We start from the raw sequence: 16,884 nt of genomic DNA, 5'->3' as shown, positions 1-16,884 counted from the left end.
GAACACTCTGAAGAGGGGCTTAAGGGCCACCAAGGAACATCTCCCAGCTTTCAGAACCTACGCCACCCTCCTGTCAGCTGTGTCTTCTCTAGAGTAGGGAGCATGGAGCTGGACAGGAGGCTGAGATGTACCACCTGGGCAAAGCGGTGTTCTCTAACAGAAGGGGAAACTGAGGCCCAGAGGCTGTTCAGTTATTGCTGTCTCAGAGGGCAAGGTGCTCTTAGGGACCAGCCAGGTCAGACAGGATGATTTATATGGGGAGGACTCAGAGAATCCAACAGAGTGACCCAGGGTCACCAAGCCAAGTTGGATCAAGCTAACTCCAGAAACTGCCACCCCATGTCCACACTGTTCTCCTTCAGCTCCTTCTAGCCACAATCACACACAACTGCCACTTGTTGACACACCCAGTTGGACTCTAATTTGGGAACAGTGACTGCTTCCATTTGAAACTCTTGTTCCCCAGAGGAATTTTCCACCCAGGAGCATCTCTGGTCCAGCTTTGTGTCCCAACCAGATTGCACGTCCTGGGGGAGGAACCTCTATGCCCTACCTCCAGTAGCTCCCTCAAGGCCACAGCAGACATGCTGCAGTCTGGGCCTTCGTCTCCACCATCATGGCCTCTCCAGGAGACTCCACAGTCTTATGCTCCTTTGACAGATGAGAAAGTCAATCTAATGTTGGAAGAGGAAGCCAATAAGTCGCAAGACACCTCTCAGACTCGGGTTGGTGTCTGTCTAGAACCTTCTTCGCTCTGTTGACCCAGGGCCTCCGGGCTGAGGAGAAAGCAAGGTGATCGGAATCCCTCAGGTTCAGGGAATCTTCTTCCTCTGTGCCCATGCTGGGGATGAGGACCGTGTCACAGAAGAGGCAGAAGTCCCTGGCCCTTGGTTGGCATCTTCAGCGCTGCCTTCAGTGGATGAAAGGGTTCTGTGGTGCCTAGTGGAAAAACTGTCTCCTCCAATGTCCTCCTTCGAGGGCAACCTCGGGCAGAAAGGGGATGTCTTCCAGCTCCTCTGTCAATCGTCTCAACACTATAGGAAGCGAAGCCCAAGCCCCTCATGGCACGCTCTGACTGGCCCTTCTCCTACCCCAGCAGACATACAGAATTCTATCCCACACACTCTCTTCCAGTGCCGACTGGGGGTGGGGAGTGGTGGTCCTGAACCCCACTCAAAATGAGGAACAGCAGCTACTGCCATTTGCCCCAGAAACCCCATTAGTGCTAGAAGCTGCAAACTAGATTCTTCACCTCTTGGGAATTGAAAGTGAACTGCCAGCTGGAGCCTGAAGCCCTCAGGCAGTTCCTGCTCCTCTCCTCAGAGGCTGGTGCTGACCTGAGCTGAGCTGTTCTCTGCATCACAGGATGGCCAGCTACAGGGTTACGGCTGCAGGCACAGTTTCATTCCAGCCCTGGAGAACAAGCCTAGGCAAAGACACCGCTCTTGGGCTCACCATTTAATCCACCCAGCTTTTTACCTAGCTTTCCATCACTGGCTCTGTTTTGGGGTTCAATGCTGGGCTTCCCATTTGCAGGACCTTGTAGTAGGGTGGCCAGGGTCTACGGAGTGGCAGTGGGTTCTCTGACTGGGACAGTTAGATCCTGCTTCTTTCTGTGTCAAGGTCAATGCTCCCCAGAGAGACAGTCATGCCTCAGTGCCTTCCAGGAGGCTGGGGAGAAAGACACACCCATGAAGTATATATTTCCAGTCATCTCCAAATTGCTCAGCAATTACAGAACACCACAGAAGCCACGGGAGGCAGGTCCATCCCTGTGGGCTGAGACATAGCTGGGGCAGAAAAGACCTCACCAGCCAGGGAATGGATTAGAAGTGAGTTCATGGTTCTTTTTTTTTCTGTTTTTTTCTTTTCCTCTCTCTAAGTTGTGCTTTGAAAAACTCAAGGAAGTATATGAGGGTTCTTGAAAATGATTTGATATTCTGTGTCACAGCACACACATGGAGGTCACAGGACACCTCGAGCAAGTTGGTTCTCTCCTTTTGTCATGTGCTCTCTGGAGATCAGAGTGAGACCTGCCAGGTTTGGCATAGAGTGCCCTTATCAGCAAATCTATCTCCCCAGCCATTTCGTGAGCCTTGTTACCAGTCAGAATGGAGTTTGGATCTTGGTGCTCACACAAGACAGAACAAGGAACATGGGGTCATTTAAGGCACTGGGGCAGCAAGTTCTTAGGTGTAACACGGGGTGAGAGTACCAATCCCCTCCCAACTCCATGGTTGTTGAGAGGGCTGGTTGACATAGCAGGGACTATGCATATTATGGTGGGGGGGGGCAGCTGGACACCTTGCCTGGACTGCAGGAAGTAGCTCAGCTAGCCACAGCAGGAAGGCGGGACAGAGGCGCCTTGTCTCTCTCCAATCTTGATAGCCCATGGCCACCCCATGGCCCTATAGCCCAAGGACACAGAGGGAGGGAAGGCTGGGTCAAAAGGGAGAACTGGGGGAGGCTCCTACTTATCAGTTTATTTGAAAAGGGAAAAAAAAGCCATCCATTTCCAGCCCCAGCATTAATAAGCCGCTGTTGAACACGTCTTAAATTTAAATTTAGACAAACGTTCCCCCACACAAACACTCATCGCCCACACACCCCCAAGAATAAATCCACCCGGTGAAGGGGAGATGTCTGTGTGATTACATCCCAGGGGCTGGGAGCTGGGGTGTGCAGGAGTCACCTGGGGACAGGGAAAGTGCCTCTGTGTCTTTGTTGGTGGCCTTCGACACTCCTGTCAGGAGAGCACTGGTCAGGGACTCTGCCCGATCCTTCCAGGAGCACTGGACAGGGAGTCTGCCCCGCAGGGCTGGGCCAATTGAGGGGAAGGTCAATGCTCCAAAGCTAGTGGGTGGAACTGACTTCCTGTCGCAATTGCTGACTGTCTCTCAGAGTAATTTCCTGCCTACAAAGGAAGTGGTCTCACACCTACTTCTATAGGTTTGCCCACAACCCACAGTCAGCATGGCTTGCACCCAGAAAAGCCTTGCCTGGGTCAGTGTCCTGTTGAGGCTTCTTGTAAATTGCTAGGAGAGTGATTCTGTTACAAGAAGAAATGGGCACCATCATTTCACACGGTCTTCTGAGAAATATCAGCTGCCTACAAGTAGTGGTGTGGGTAGGTGGAGGTTCTGTGCAGGGCACCTCAAGCTGTGGTGTCTTCCTCTTTTTTTTTCTGTACTGGCTTCAAGATAGCTGTGTGGCCTTGGCCAGGTAGATAGTGCTCTCTTCTCTTTTGGATCAAACACACACACACACGCACACACACACATATACACATACATCATGTATACATATATATGTCTTCCAATAGTCAAACTACAGTTCATTCAATCAACAAACATCCCTTAGTACCAGCCTCATCTGCAGCCTAAAGTTGGCCACAGGGGACCAGCCTAAACTGGAGGCTGTTCTAGCAGGGAGGGCTCATCACCCCATGAACACCTACCTGCTTCACATCTGGGGAGAGTTTCTTCTCCCCTCAGGGATGTCTCCTGATCTCCCCAGACCCACTTTGGTCAGGGCAGCACACCCTGGCTTGTTCTCTCAGCACTGAGGGAGTGCCTGCTGTGGACCTCAAGAGGGTGTGGCCCCTGGCACCGGGAAGCTGGCGGCTTTATAGTTTCAGACTTGCGTGCGGGCGGTGTGAGTTTAGTCTCACCTTGCTTCAGCTTCCAGAGCCTCAAAACACACAACTTCCAGCATTCAACATGAATCTGTAGGGCAGGTACTGCCCCCGCCCCATCACATGGGTGAGAAACTGAGGCTCCCAAAGGTCAAGAGATGAGTTTAAGGTCATCAGTGCTGAGCCAAGACTTCAGGCTGTGTGCTGTGAGATACTGTCTCTCTCTCCTTGGTCTTTCTCCCTTTCTTTCTCCCTTTCTTTTCTTTCTTTCTTTCTTTCTTTCTTTCTTTCTTTCTTTCTTTCTTTCTTTCTTTCTTTCTTTCTTTCTTTCCTTCTTTCTTTCTTTCTCCCTTCCTTCCTTCCTTCCTTCCTTCCTTCCTTCCTTCCTTCCTTCCTTTCTTTCTCTGTCTCTCTCTCTCCTTTCTCTCTGTCTCTGTCTGTCTCTCTCTCTCTGTGTGTGCACACGTGCACATGCTCCTTCTCCTGACACCCAGTCTCTTGTTTCCATAGGAACAGGCATTTAGGGATAAGTCTACCCTTTGTCTCTATGGGAGACTATTCAGGAAGCCTCATCTCCAGGACATCCTGGTGGGCTCTGAGAGCACACTATATTTGTTTTTTGTTTGTTTTTGTTTTGTTTGTTTGTTTGTTTGTTTTACGAGACAGGGTTTCTCTGTGTAGCCCTGGCTGTCCTGGAACTCACTCTGTAGACCAGGCTGGCGTCGAACTCAGAAATCACCTGCCTCTGCCTCCAGAGTGCTGGGATTAAAGGCCTGAGCCACCATGCCCAGCCAAGCACACTATTCTTAAAGGAAGCCTGGTGCCAGCTCTTGTCCCCAAAGCTAAGTTAAAGTCTAACACAGCAAGAGGGTCCCTAAAGCCTCCTTAGTCACAGGAAGACACCTCAGCTAAGTGTTTGGCTCCATTTTTGAGTTTACATAATGTTTTTTTGTTTTGTTTTGTTTGTTTTTAAAGAGGGTCTCACTATATAACCCAGGCTGGCCTTGAACCCTTCACCCCTGCTTCCTCAACCTTCCAAGTGCTGGGATCACCAGGCAGTCACCACATCTGGCTTTGATTTATTCTTCTGAGCCAACCCTACAATGAAGTGTCCCGATTGTTAAACTATAGCAAGCCTAGGAAACTGTTGTGATCTCACGCTTTGTGGGCAGCTACACACACCCCTATGGGAGCAGATGAGACATGCCTTTAGGTCTGGGACCATCGAGAAACGGGTGAGATAGAGCCTTGGGGCTCCAGGAAGAGCACATGCCCTTGACTACTGTCCTCAGCCAGTGTCTGTCGAGTGAGCCCGGGGTGGCAGGATGTAGTGGCTGGCTCTTTAAAGCCACTTCAAGAAAACATTAGGGTGGCTGAAACAAAAAGCAAGCTCCGTGAGGGGAGGAGTAAAGTGGGTGGGACTTCTGGTCACAATGGTGGAAGGGAACAGATCTTTCCTTACAATGTTACAAGGGTTGTTCCTTACAATGTTACACATGTCTGCTTACTGTCTCGGTTGCTAACTTGAGAGAAATGATAGCCATGCTCACATGCGGATTCACGGAAATTCAGATGTAGAGAGCAATTCTGCTTGCTTCTGCCACCCTCCCATCCCAGGCAAGGGAGCCCAAGGTGGTGAGTTCTTGTCTCAGGGGAGTCTCACTCAGCCTTGAAGAAACTGTGGCTGCTCAGACCACCCAGCCCTGATGAGTCTAACAGGTGAACATGGCCCAGAGTGAAAGATGCGGAATCTGAGGGCTGTAGGATCCCATTTCTGGGAAAAGGCAAAGAGCAGTGATTGCCAGAGCCCAGTGTGTAGAATGTTGGGGGTGGGGTGTGGGGTGGGGACTGAACTCAAAATTCGAAGAACTGCAAACTAAACCTGGTGTTCCTGTAGGCAAATTGCATGTAATAAAAGCCCTAAGGCAGCAACAAGCCAGTCAGCCCTGCCACTTGGCCAGCTGCCTCCCTCAGGCGGCAGGGTTAACACCTGCCTGCTCACTTATCTGGGCCCTTGAGATGCTCACCTGGATGATCAGGGTGCTCCAGGGAGCACCTAGATTCCCATGTGCCCCCCCTCCCTCCTCCTGCCCTCTCTTTTCCAGGAGCTGCAGTGTTCAGGATTATTATTTTGCCCCGAGCTGCACCAGCCGCTGAGCTGTTTCTCTCAGCAGGCAGCTGCCGACCCCCGCCGTGTTTACATGAAAACACATTTGCACAGGGGTTTGTTTTTTTTACCTTTGCCTGGGCAGCCAGGATCCTATGAAAGCTGGGGCGGCTTGATTAATCCAGTTGGAAGCCGCTGAGGGGAGAAGGCTGCTGGAGTCTGGCAGCCCAGGTAAGCTCTTAACCTGCAGGTCAGGGACCCTGGGCTTCTATGTAGAGGGCACAAAAGCTGGTGGTGTTTAAGTGGTGTGTGCTCACACACAGGCATTTTTCAGCCCTGGCAAGACATTGGGAGCCAGAAGCTTTTTTGCTAGATGCCCTATACCTTGTTTCCAGGGCGTCCCGCAAGCCATTTGTCCTCTGCCTCTGAGGAGCCTCTGCCACCCCGAGACAAGAGGACTAAGAGTCTCAACAGATACAATCAAGTGTCTTCTCCATGATGTTCTCCCATTATAATTTACTGACTCTCACCAGGAGGCTGCTGTGAGCTTAGCTCAGCTCAGCTCAGCTTCAGTTCCCCTCCAACCTAGGACAATGATCAGCTGATCAGCTCTGAGTGCCTGTCTTCACATTGGAGAAGTCAGGGTGGTTAATCTTGATCGTTAACAGACAGGATCTGAATCCCATGGATGGAACCAACTGGGCACAGTTTTGAGGAGTCTCTAGATTGTGTTCAATGAGGTGGGAAGACCTATTGTATAATGGGGCCATCTTGTGGGGTCTGGATCACATAAAAAGAAGAAATGCAGCTAAGCACCAGCGTTCATCTCTCTACTCCCTGAGAGATGGGGCTGTTTGCGGAGAGGCAGACCTGGTAGATATCTAGGTTCTTCATTGTCCAAATTCTAGAAGCACCATGGATACTGCTTACTGGCATCCACACTGTGTCTGTTGGGCAGACTCGCACCAGCCCTGGATAACACAAACACAAATCCTCACAACCTTCCCTCCCTGTGCTGGTTCTAGTGTCCTGGATGAGGGCTTGGCTGGGCTCACCAGGCCCAGCTTGTTTGGAGCCTCCTGTGAGCCCAGCCTGAGTTCAGAGAGCCCTGTGGGTCAGAAACAGCCCCAAAGAGATGCTGCAGTGTGAGACCCAGCTCAGCCATGCCTAGCTCAGAATTGGCCTCCTATCTGTGAAATCACAAAGACTCCCTTTTCATGGGGTGGACAGGAATATCAAAGCAAGGTCTGTAAGAGCCAGCATGTCTCCTGAACACCTGCACAGTTAGACGCTGCCTAAGCATGCAGCCCACAGCTGATATTTTAACTCCATCTCACCAACACTGAGCCAAAACAGACTCCTTCAGGACTTTTCAAGCAGCAAGGGATGAATTCAGCGACCACGGACCTGATTCACAAGTTCTTGTGGAGACAAAGTGGTCGCTGAAAATCAAAACACTCAGAGCAATGTATGGCAGTAGATGTTTCTCCTTGTCACAGTCAGTATCACCATTACTGCCACCAGCGTCATCATGGTTGACATCGTGACGTCATCATTACTACCACCACTGACACCGTTCTCATCATCACCATCACTGTTGACATCATTGTTGTTACCACTGTCACCGCTGTCGCCATTACCATTGTCCACATCATCATCGCCATCAGTGTCACTATCACCATCGTTTCTCCGTTATTGGTATCACCTTGTCATCTTTACCATCAATATCATCAGCATCACCATCATAACCACCATTGTCACCACCATTGTTGACATCATCATCATCATGGTCTCTGTCAACATCGTCACTGTCAGTATCAACATCATTGCCTCTGTCAACACCCTCATTTGTCTGTGCCATCGTAGTTACTGTCAACTGTCACTGTCATCGTCATTGTGAACCCCATCTTCTACATCATCTTAGTCACTGTCAACATCATCATCGTTGACTTCATCATTATTGACATCATCTTAATGTCAACATCATCACCTCCATCAACACCATCATCATCTGTCTGTGCTATCATAGTCATTGACAACTGTCACTGTCATTAATTGTCAACATCACCATTGTATATACCATCTTAGTCAATGTCAACATCATCGATTTCAACACCATCATTGTTGACATCATTACCATGGTCTCTGTCAACATCATCATCACGGCCACTGTCATCACTGACAACATTATCACCTCCATCAACATCATCATCATCATAGTCACTGTCACCATCGTCATTTGTGCCATCATAGTCATTGTCAACTGTCACTGTCATCGTAACTGTCAACATCATCATTATCTACATCATCATAGTCACTGTCAACTGTCACTGTCATCATCACTGTGAACATCATCTATATCATCAAAGTCACTCCCAATATCATCAATGTTAACATCATCATTATCTACATTATAGTCACTGTCAACTGTCACTGTCTTCCTCACTGTAAACATCATCATATACATCATCAAAGTCACTCTCAACATCATCAGTCTCAATGTCATCATAGTCACTTCAATGTCATCAATATCAACATTGTCATCTATATTATCATAGTCATTGTCAACTGTCACCATCATCATCTACATCATCATTGCCAACGACATCATCAGCAATGTTGACTTCATCATTATCTACATTATCATAGTCGTCAACTATCACTGTCTTCATCACTGTAACATCATTGTCTCCATCATCATAGTCATTGTCAACTCTCACTGTCAACATCATCAATGACAACTTCATCGTTATCTATCATCAATGTCAACATCATCACAATCATTGTTTACCCAATCATAGTCATTGTCATCGTCACTCTCAACTTCATCACTATCTACACCGTCACAGTCATTGTCAACATTATCATAGTCATTGTCAACTGTCACTGCCATTGAAACTGTCAACCTCATTATTACCTACATCATCATAGTCACTGTTGACACCATCATCAATGGTCCACTTCATCATCATCTACATCATCATAGTCATGGTCAACACCATCATTATCTAATCATAGTTGTTGTCAACATCATCATTATCTACACATCATCTTAGTCACTACCCACACCATCATAATCATTGTCTATGCCATCCTAGTCATTGTCAACTGTCACTATGATTATCATTGTCAACATCGTGGTGGTTGTAACCATTGCTAGCTGACACCGACATTTACATCACCCATCACCCTGTCTACTGTCCTTACCATCACCATCTTCCTCTGCCTCTCGGTATGTGGTGAACACGGAGCACTAGCGATAGATTGTGTTCAACTCCCTCACTAATAGGCATCATGGAATGAAGGCCAGGCACAAAGACTGTTCTGTGTGGAAGTCAGGCAGACACACACACACACCTCCATCCAGGGTGTTTTCTTTGGATGGAGAACACAGTCAGCACACAGCACAGAGAATGCCCCGGGGAAGGGAAACATGCTGCCACCCCAGTGCTGTGAAGTTTCACTTTCCCTTCCCAGCATAGGGAGGCAGTGTCCTTAGCTTCTTGGCTTCCCTTTAGATAACTTTTCAACTAAAATAACCTCTCTTGGGTCTGGAATGTGCCCCCAAAGAAGGCATCTTGTTTGTGGTGCTCTAGAAATTCTGATAGCCATTGAGATCATCTCTGAAGCAAGTTCTGGGCAGAGCTGTGGGTGTGCCATCCAGCTCCCCGTCCAGTCTTCTGGGGAGGCCATCTCTCCATGCCTTCATCACTCCCACACCTTGTCCTGTCCCCTAGGACACAATAACGCTCCTTCAGCTAACAACAGGATGCTGGCAGTGGGGATTCCTGCATAGCTGTTTGTATGTGAGGGAGCAGCCTGCACCCTAAGGCTTGGGGCCGGGAGGACAGAATGGGATGCCTTGGAATCGGCTGGAATCCAGAGCTCAGAAAGCTGCTTCCACCCAGTTCACACTGGTCTAACAAACTTGACTTTTCTGGTGAGACCCCTGGGTAGCTAAATTGTATGGGTTGGTGCTCAGCAGCACGGGGGACACTGGAGTTGCAGCCTTAGTTGTATTGAGCTGCAGGGCAGGCATAGGCTGGGCACTGAGCTGAAGGAGTCAGAGGTGAAGCTCTAGCTCCAGTCTTTGTTGTTGTTATTTCTTTTGATAATGGGTTTTGCTCCGTAATCCAGCAATCCTCTTCCTCATCCTCCCAAGCTCAGGGAATTACTGGCACTCACCACTGTGTTGGCGGCCCAGTTTCCCCACATAGTGAAGGAGCAGAAGCCCGGCTTCCCTGCTCACCCAGCTTGGATTTCATTTAAGCTAGCCTTTGCTGAGCCTTACCCCGTGTCAGTCAATTACATGATCGTCTGACACAAACCTCCCAAAGAGAGTTCTAGTTATCCCAATGGATGGACAAGGAAAGAGAGGCGCAGTGAGGGGTAACTGCCCAGAGTTGCTCGAGAATCACAAGCAGAATCTAGAGGGCTCCAGTGTCTGGGGATGTGGAATCACGTAGAGGGTATTCCCAGCCAGTGTGGGGATGGGACGTCAGGCTGAGACCTAAGAAATGCACAAAGACAACTGGCAGAGGTGGGGCGGGACAAGACTGAGTAGGAGCAGATGCAGAGGTGGTGACTCTGAGGGGACTTTAGCTGTCATTGCAGGCTCCAGTTTGACAGCATGGAGTGAAGCATCAGTCAGGGCTGCTGCCTCCAGGGCCATTTTTCTCTGCTCCTCCCTCATCCCCTTTACCTCAGGTGCCTGGGTACTGTAACCAGCTAAGTTTAACCAGGGCTCCGCCAGAACCCCAAAATAGCTACAGCTTCCAGGAGAAACCAGGAAATCAGTGCAGAGGAACACTGTCCCATTCATCAAGCTGACTTCTACCTTGTTATTTCCAGGCAACATGGCACTGGAGATGAGGTGTGTGTGTGTGTATGTGTGTGTGTGTGTGTGTGTGTGTGTGTGTGTATGTGTATGAGAGAGAGAGAGAGAGCATCTGTGAGTGTGTATGTGCATGTATGTGCTGGGTATGTGTGCATGCATGTGTATGAATGTATGTGCATGTGTGTGTGTTATATGTATATCTGTGATTGTGTATAGAGTGCATCTGTGGGTGTATATATATGCAAGTGTATGTGAGTGTGCATGTTTGTGTATGTGTATATGCAAGTATGTGTATGTGTGTTGCTGGGTTTCTGCAGTGAGTCATTTCTTTGTCTGAAAAAGATTTAGGAACCTTGGGAACCTCATATTGAACCCCCTAGACACACACACACACACACACACACACACATTTTGCCTCACTTCACTTCCCAGCATCTCCAGTCGGTCGCGCTTAAGCAGAGTCGATTTCACACTCAGCTTGAGATAAATGGTCCTCCCTGGCCAGAACCAGTCACAGCTCATCTCCCCTGCCCACCACAGTGATCATAGACTTGAGCGGGGAGACTGGGGTTTCCAACATCCTATGGATTTGGGTACCTGGGAGGGGTAAGCATGGGCTCCTTGCAGGCAGCCGGAGGCCAGGGAAGTAGGTTGTGATGTGAGAAACAGAGATCCGACGGGCTTCGTTTGAGCCAGGATCAAGCCACAACTGAAGCAAGATCCTGGAGGATCGTGGTGTCCTTGAGTCAAAATAAGTGAGTCTCTTTTCAGAAAGCCCCACTTGATCGCTTCTTGGCCTTTTGGCTAAGATCAAGTGCAGAAAGCCCCACTTGGACCATTGTCAGCCGATGGAATACTGTCTGAGTGAGGGGTACTGCAGACAGCCTTGAGGCTTCTGAACACTTTAGGTCTGGGCTGTGGGTAGCACTCAGTATGTGGAATTTGAGGATAGATGCTGGGAATTCTGAGTCAAAGATTTAGGACAGTCACAGACACAATCTAAGAGGTGACGTTAGTTAGATCCATGGGGCATTAGGTCTGCTCACTTGTGGCTTACTCAAAAGAGAAGGATCATAACTATTTTGGCTGTTACCTACCTACCTGGTCATCGTGTTTTGTGAGTCACCTCAGGTTTAACTCTCCTGTCTGCAAGCGAGTGAGTGTCACCAGGACTGGTCTTGCATTTAACCTTGGCAATATCCCAAGGGCAGTAAACACTCCCAGGAATGGCTTTTGCCATGACTGACAGAGCCTTGACTGAGCCTTGACTGACAGAGCCGCAGCTTATGTTGCCTGCTCAAAGAGTTCAGCCCGTCTCCTGCATCCACCCTTGGACCCCCGATTCATGAGATGGCACCTCACAAACAGGTCAAGGCAGAACCATTTCTTGTGCGTCTTTGAGGCAGGTACTGGGATGACCCCGTTGTATAAACATGGAGGTCAAGTTCAGAGAAGTAAATCTGCCTGTCAACGTGGTAAATGAAGTACATGCAAGTACAGACCCTACACAGGACCGAAGATTTCAACAGGGCAATAGAAAGTGGATAGGTCACCTCGTCAGGGCTGATTCCAGTGCAGCAAACCTCAGTTCACAGGCTGAGCAAAGTGTTCGATTGGAATCTCCTCCATTAGTCAGGAGAGCCCTGGCTATTGCCTACAGGTCTCTAACACCCTAGCCTCAGGCTCGGAGCCCCAAGAGGCTGTTGGAGCTGCATCTGGCTGCCTTTAACTATAAAAGGCTTCCTTAGGGAAAGGCACATTGGTTTTATGTTTTCAAGTGAGTTAACTTCCAAACAAACAAAAAAATTTTTTTTTTGGTAGAAATGTCCAACGGACAGAGAACTGAGCAACTGTGGGAGAGAGCATGAGGCAGTGTGCTTATGGGGTTCATCTTGATCTTGGAAGGGTCTCCATTCCATGCCCAGCTGAACCCCAAACTATGGTCTCGTCAACTCAGCCATAGAGGGTCCAACACAGAGATAAAGGAGCCAGTACATCTGGAAGATTCCCCCTTCTCCCGTACTCTGTCTCAGGCTCAATGCCTGTTTGCTACAGCTGACAAGAAGACGCCACCAACCAACAATAAACTTACAGCAGAAGTCTATACTCATTGACCTTTCAAGTAGGATTGGGTTCCTCTGAGCTAGTTGTTCCCAACCTGTGGGTCACAACACCTTTGTAAGGGGTCAAATGACTCTTTTGCAGGGGTCGAATATCAGATATTTACGTTATGATTCATTACAGTTATGAAGTAGCAGCAGAAATAGTCTTCTGGTTGGGGGTGACCACAGCATGAGGGACTGTGTTAAAGGGAACACTAACTGTGTTAGGAAGGTGAGAACCTCTGAAGTCTGAGGGCATGAGGCTTGCCCTGACTTTACCAGACGACTGGTAGCCACACCCACCCCCCTCGTGCCTGCAAGCTGGCCTCTCATGTCTATTTACCCCCCCCATCTTAAATTATTATTACAATTGCTTGACAATTTCATAATTTACATAATAAACTGGAGTGGCTCTCCTGCCCTGTTCCCCTCTCTCACCCCTCCCTCTCCCACGGGACCCTTCCTTCACCACACATCCATCTTACTCAGGCCTCTGTTTTGGGTGAGACCCATCGATAACCAGTGCTGCTTGCCAGTGTGAGGGTGGAGGTGGTTTACTGCTCAGCTTCCCCAAGCCTGGCTCTTATGGCTCCTTTCTCTGCTCTTCCCTCGTTCTCGGAGGGAGGGCAAGGAAGGCGGGAAGAGCTGAGGACAGTATATCCCCTTTAGGGCACACCTCCAGTAACTCCCTTCTCCCTGCTAAGCTGCTCCTCCAGTGACCCCCATCTCCCAGTCGGTCACTCAGCTATGAGTCCATCGGTGGATGACCCGATAGCTAGGTCAGAACCCTCGTGACCCAGTCAGTTTTGAGCACTGCCACACTGGGGACCAAGCCTCAGCACGTAAGCCTTAAGGGACAGGGACACGCCCGATCCAAATCGTCACAATCCCTAAACACACCGTGGTGGTTTGTTTATGGTGGCTCTATGAGGCAGGTTGGAATTTATGCTATTTGGCAGACAGATAAACTGAGGTTCAGGGAGGGGAAGACTTCATCCAAAGCCATAGACCCAGCCGTGCATCATGGTTACATCAAGACTGGGTATCATCAACCTCCCCTGTGCTATCTAACTGCCTGCCCGCTGCAGGCACTGCCCTCCGTGTTACATCCCCACCTTATAAGTTAGAAAACTGAAGCTCCCTCTGAGAAATGCCAATGAGGCCATACTGCTGCTGAGACTGAGCTGAGGAACCTCCAGGTCTGCACCATCTCTCTGGTCTGTCAGTCTCCACCGGGGAAGCCAGCAGGCACTCGCTATACTATGGTGGGCAGAGTCACACCCAGTAGTCTACAGAGGGCTGTAGCTTTAAGGAGATCTGACTTCTGATGCTCCTATTTACCAAAGCGCGGAGGGCCTGCATGGAAACTACATGTCCTCTCTGGGGACTTTTCCCCCAGGCTGTGGCTATGTAGCTCAGGCCTCTCTCGCGGGCGGTGGTAGCTAGCTGTAAGGCCAGCCTGCCCCATGGTGTTGAGGGGGGAAACTCACAGGCTACACAGAGGTGTGCATCTGAGCTGGGGTGTCCTGTAGAATCAGGCATTCAGAGCATCATCATAGTCCTGCTTTGGGCTCATGCTGGAGTTGACAGGGATGTGATCCCATCAGAAGCTGAGGAGGGTTAGAATTGCTTTGCATTGTGGATCAAACCATATGTCACATGCATGTCACACATCACTGCTCACAGGACACCAATCAAATCACATCATTCGTATCATATCATGCCACATCCCAACAGTCACGTCACACCATGTCTGTCTTATATCACACATAACCACAGAGGGCTGGGATCCAGAAGCAGCTCTGTCTGTCCAGCCACTGGGCTCTGCAGAGTCCCAGCCCTGCCCACTCCAGTCCAGCCCCGCCCACTCCAGCAGCACTGTTCCCATTCCCCGAGACACACCATCAGGACTCACTGTCATTTTGCGTCCTGGAAGCAGCTTGTGCTCACGTTCAGTTCAGAGGGCTCCCGGATAGCAAGTCTTCATCCAGACCAGCCAAGCCACTAGGTTAAATCTGAAGCTGAAAGGAGCAGGCCTCAGCTCTCACACAGCCGGCCGAGTCCGGCTGGGCAAATGTCTTCATCCGAGCGCATGAGGAACCCCAGAGGCCTGTGCTGTCAATAACAGACCCAGCGGTGCCAAGTCCTTGGACTGTGTCTCTAGCCCGGGGCGGTTTTATGCTGGAAAAAATGTCACCAGGGAGAAAAGCCCGCATTGTCAACAGGCCTACCTCCCACAGCTGCCTTTCCCATTGAGGGATGCTTCAGGGACCCTCCGGGCCTGGAGACGGAGTCCTGCCGTTCATGTGACCGGAGTGGTGGGAGCATTGTGGCTCAGTGTTTGCTGAGCGCTTACTCTCTTGTGGACTGGTGGAGGCGGGGAGTAGAGACGGTACAACAGAAACCTGTTCCATTGGGGCTGCACTGGGCAGAGGCAGCTTCGTGTGGGGAGCTTGTGCTTAGCCACGCCCATCTATATCTGACTTTTCCAAGACAAGCAGGGGTTCTTTCCCAACAGGGTGTGAGGACCGAAAGAGTTAATAGGACCCGGCCAGGATCATCACAGAGCCAGAGATACAGAAGGGCTGAAGGGGGAAGTCTAGAGAAGAGAACCCACTGGGAAAAACCACCCTGAATGGTGTAAAGTTACAGACAACGTTTAGCCTGGAGGGCTTTGCCTGTCCCCCACACAGCCTGTCGAGGTGTGATCTCATGCCCAGGAGGCTCAGGAGGAAGGTTGGCGGCACTGCACAGAACACAACAGCAGGGACTGGCAGAGGGTCAGGGCAGCTTGCAGGTGAGGGATCAGGCATCTAAGACACAAAAATGCAAGGAAGGAAAGTCAGTCACAGCCTGGTGTCCCCACAGGCAGGATGGGTGCCACCTCCAGATCTAAGCTCACAGATATTCAGTAACTATATGGGTTAAACAACAGTGTCAGTCAGGGCAGAGGAAGAGCCCGAGTCCAATGATCCAGCAGCTCCTTGAAGGGCTACTGCCTTTGTGCTCTGGCCTGGAGCTCCCTGCTCCCTCCCCTAGGGCACTAGTGCCCTAAGGTGTGTAATTTAATCTCTGGGTGTCCAGTTCTCTGCCTTACTCCAAGAAGGGGGTCAGTGGGGTGAGGCGCAGTGTTAGCATAAATTATTGACCCAGAGCACAGCAGCCTCGGGAGGGGTTTGTGGGCGGGCAGCCTTGGAAGCTGGAGCACAGCTGGTCAGAGAGCCCAGGGGAGCCCAGGGGAGCCCAGGATAGCACTGTGGCTGGGTGGTTGAGTGACCTCAAATGAGCTGCCCCTGAATTCCAGAGGATTTGCTTCTATGATAGACACCCCCCCCCCCCCCCCCCCCCCCGCTATCTGTCACTCTATAATTTCAAGCAGGTGGCCAGACTATGACATTTAGGCAGAAACAAGAATGACCTTCAGGGGCTGGAGAGATGGCTCAGCGGGTAAGAGGGCTGACTGCTCTTCCAGAGGTCCTGAGTTCCAACCCCAGCAACCACATGGTGGCTCACAACCACCTGTAATGAGATCTGACACCCTCTTCTGGTGCGTCTGAAGACAGCTACAGTGTACTTACATATAATAAATAGATAATAAATAAACCTATCTATCTATCTTTGGGTCGAAACCATAGGGGCCAGAGAGAGAAGAAAAAGTGTCTGAAGACAGCTACAGTGTACTTATATATAATAAAAAATATTTTTAAAGAAATCAAAGGTACACTATGTAGATGGGAGAAATCTCTGTGGTTGCAAGGGGCTCACACAGCAAGGGGATGAACAATGGGGACAGAGTCTAAGGAACAGAGTGAGTTCTTTATTGTGCCTGGCAGTTGTCACCATTGAAGACTGTACGAGAGGGAGCCCTCAGCCAGTCACAGGCCTCAGTAACACATACATCGCCCCTAAGCTGCTCCGATAGGATTCCGGAGGACCCGAGAAGCCCAGCAGGAACGCTCTACTTTCTGCTCACTTTTTTTTTTCTAGACAGAAAGCTTTCCCCAAAGTCAAGTCTAGTCCTGCGCAGAAAATTATAAACATCCCGAGTAAGCCAGAAGGAGCCGCTACAGCGAGTCCACACTCTGTCCATTGCTATGATAAACACCACGACCAAAAGCAAACAGGTCAGGGCAGGAACCTGGAGGCAGGAGCTGATGCAGAGGCCATGGAGTGATGCTGCTTACTGGCTTGCTCCCTGTGGCTT

At 49.9% G+C, this 16,884-nt stretch overlaps 1 protein-coding gene across 5 annotated transcripts in view; it reads right to left on the bottom strand.

Annotated features, from left to right (window-relative positions):
• Window positions 1–16,884, bottom strand: part of Wscd2 (WSC domain containing 2) — an 88,562-nt gene that overhangs the window by 46,768 nt on the left and 24,910 nt on the right. Inside the window, exon 1 of one of the 5 annotated variants that reach the window (XM_029478113.1) lies at window positions 14,583–14,990. The exons of 1 other annotated variant lie outside the window; for it this stretch is intronic. The gene's annotated coding sequence lies outside the window, so the exon portion shown is untranslated. Of the gene's footprint in view, window positions 1–3,457; window positions 3,484–14,170; window positions 14,229–14,582; window positions 14,991–16,884 lie in introns of those variants that run through there. 3 more of the 5 variants (XM_029478112.1, XM_029478114.1, XM_029478115.1) reach the window with 3 other exon arrangements.

Source organism: Mus caroli, chromosome 5, assembly GCF_900094665.2.
Source record: "Mus caroli chromosome 5, CAROLI_EIJ_v1.1, whole genome shotgun sequence".
In the NCBI taxonomy this organism is placed as follows: Eukaryota; Metazoa; Chordata; class Mammalia; order Rodentia; family Muridae; genus Mus; species Mus caroli.
The sequence above is the reverse complement of the archived record's forward strand: the minus strand, read 5'-3'. Positions and strand labels throughout refer to the sequence as shown.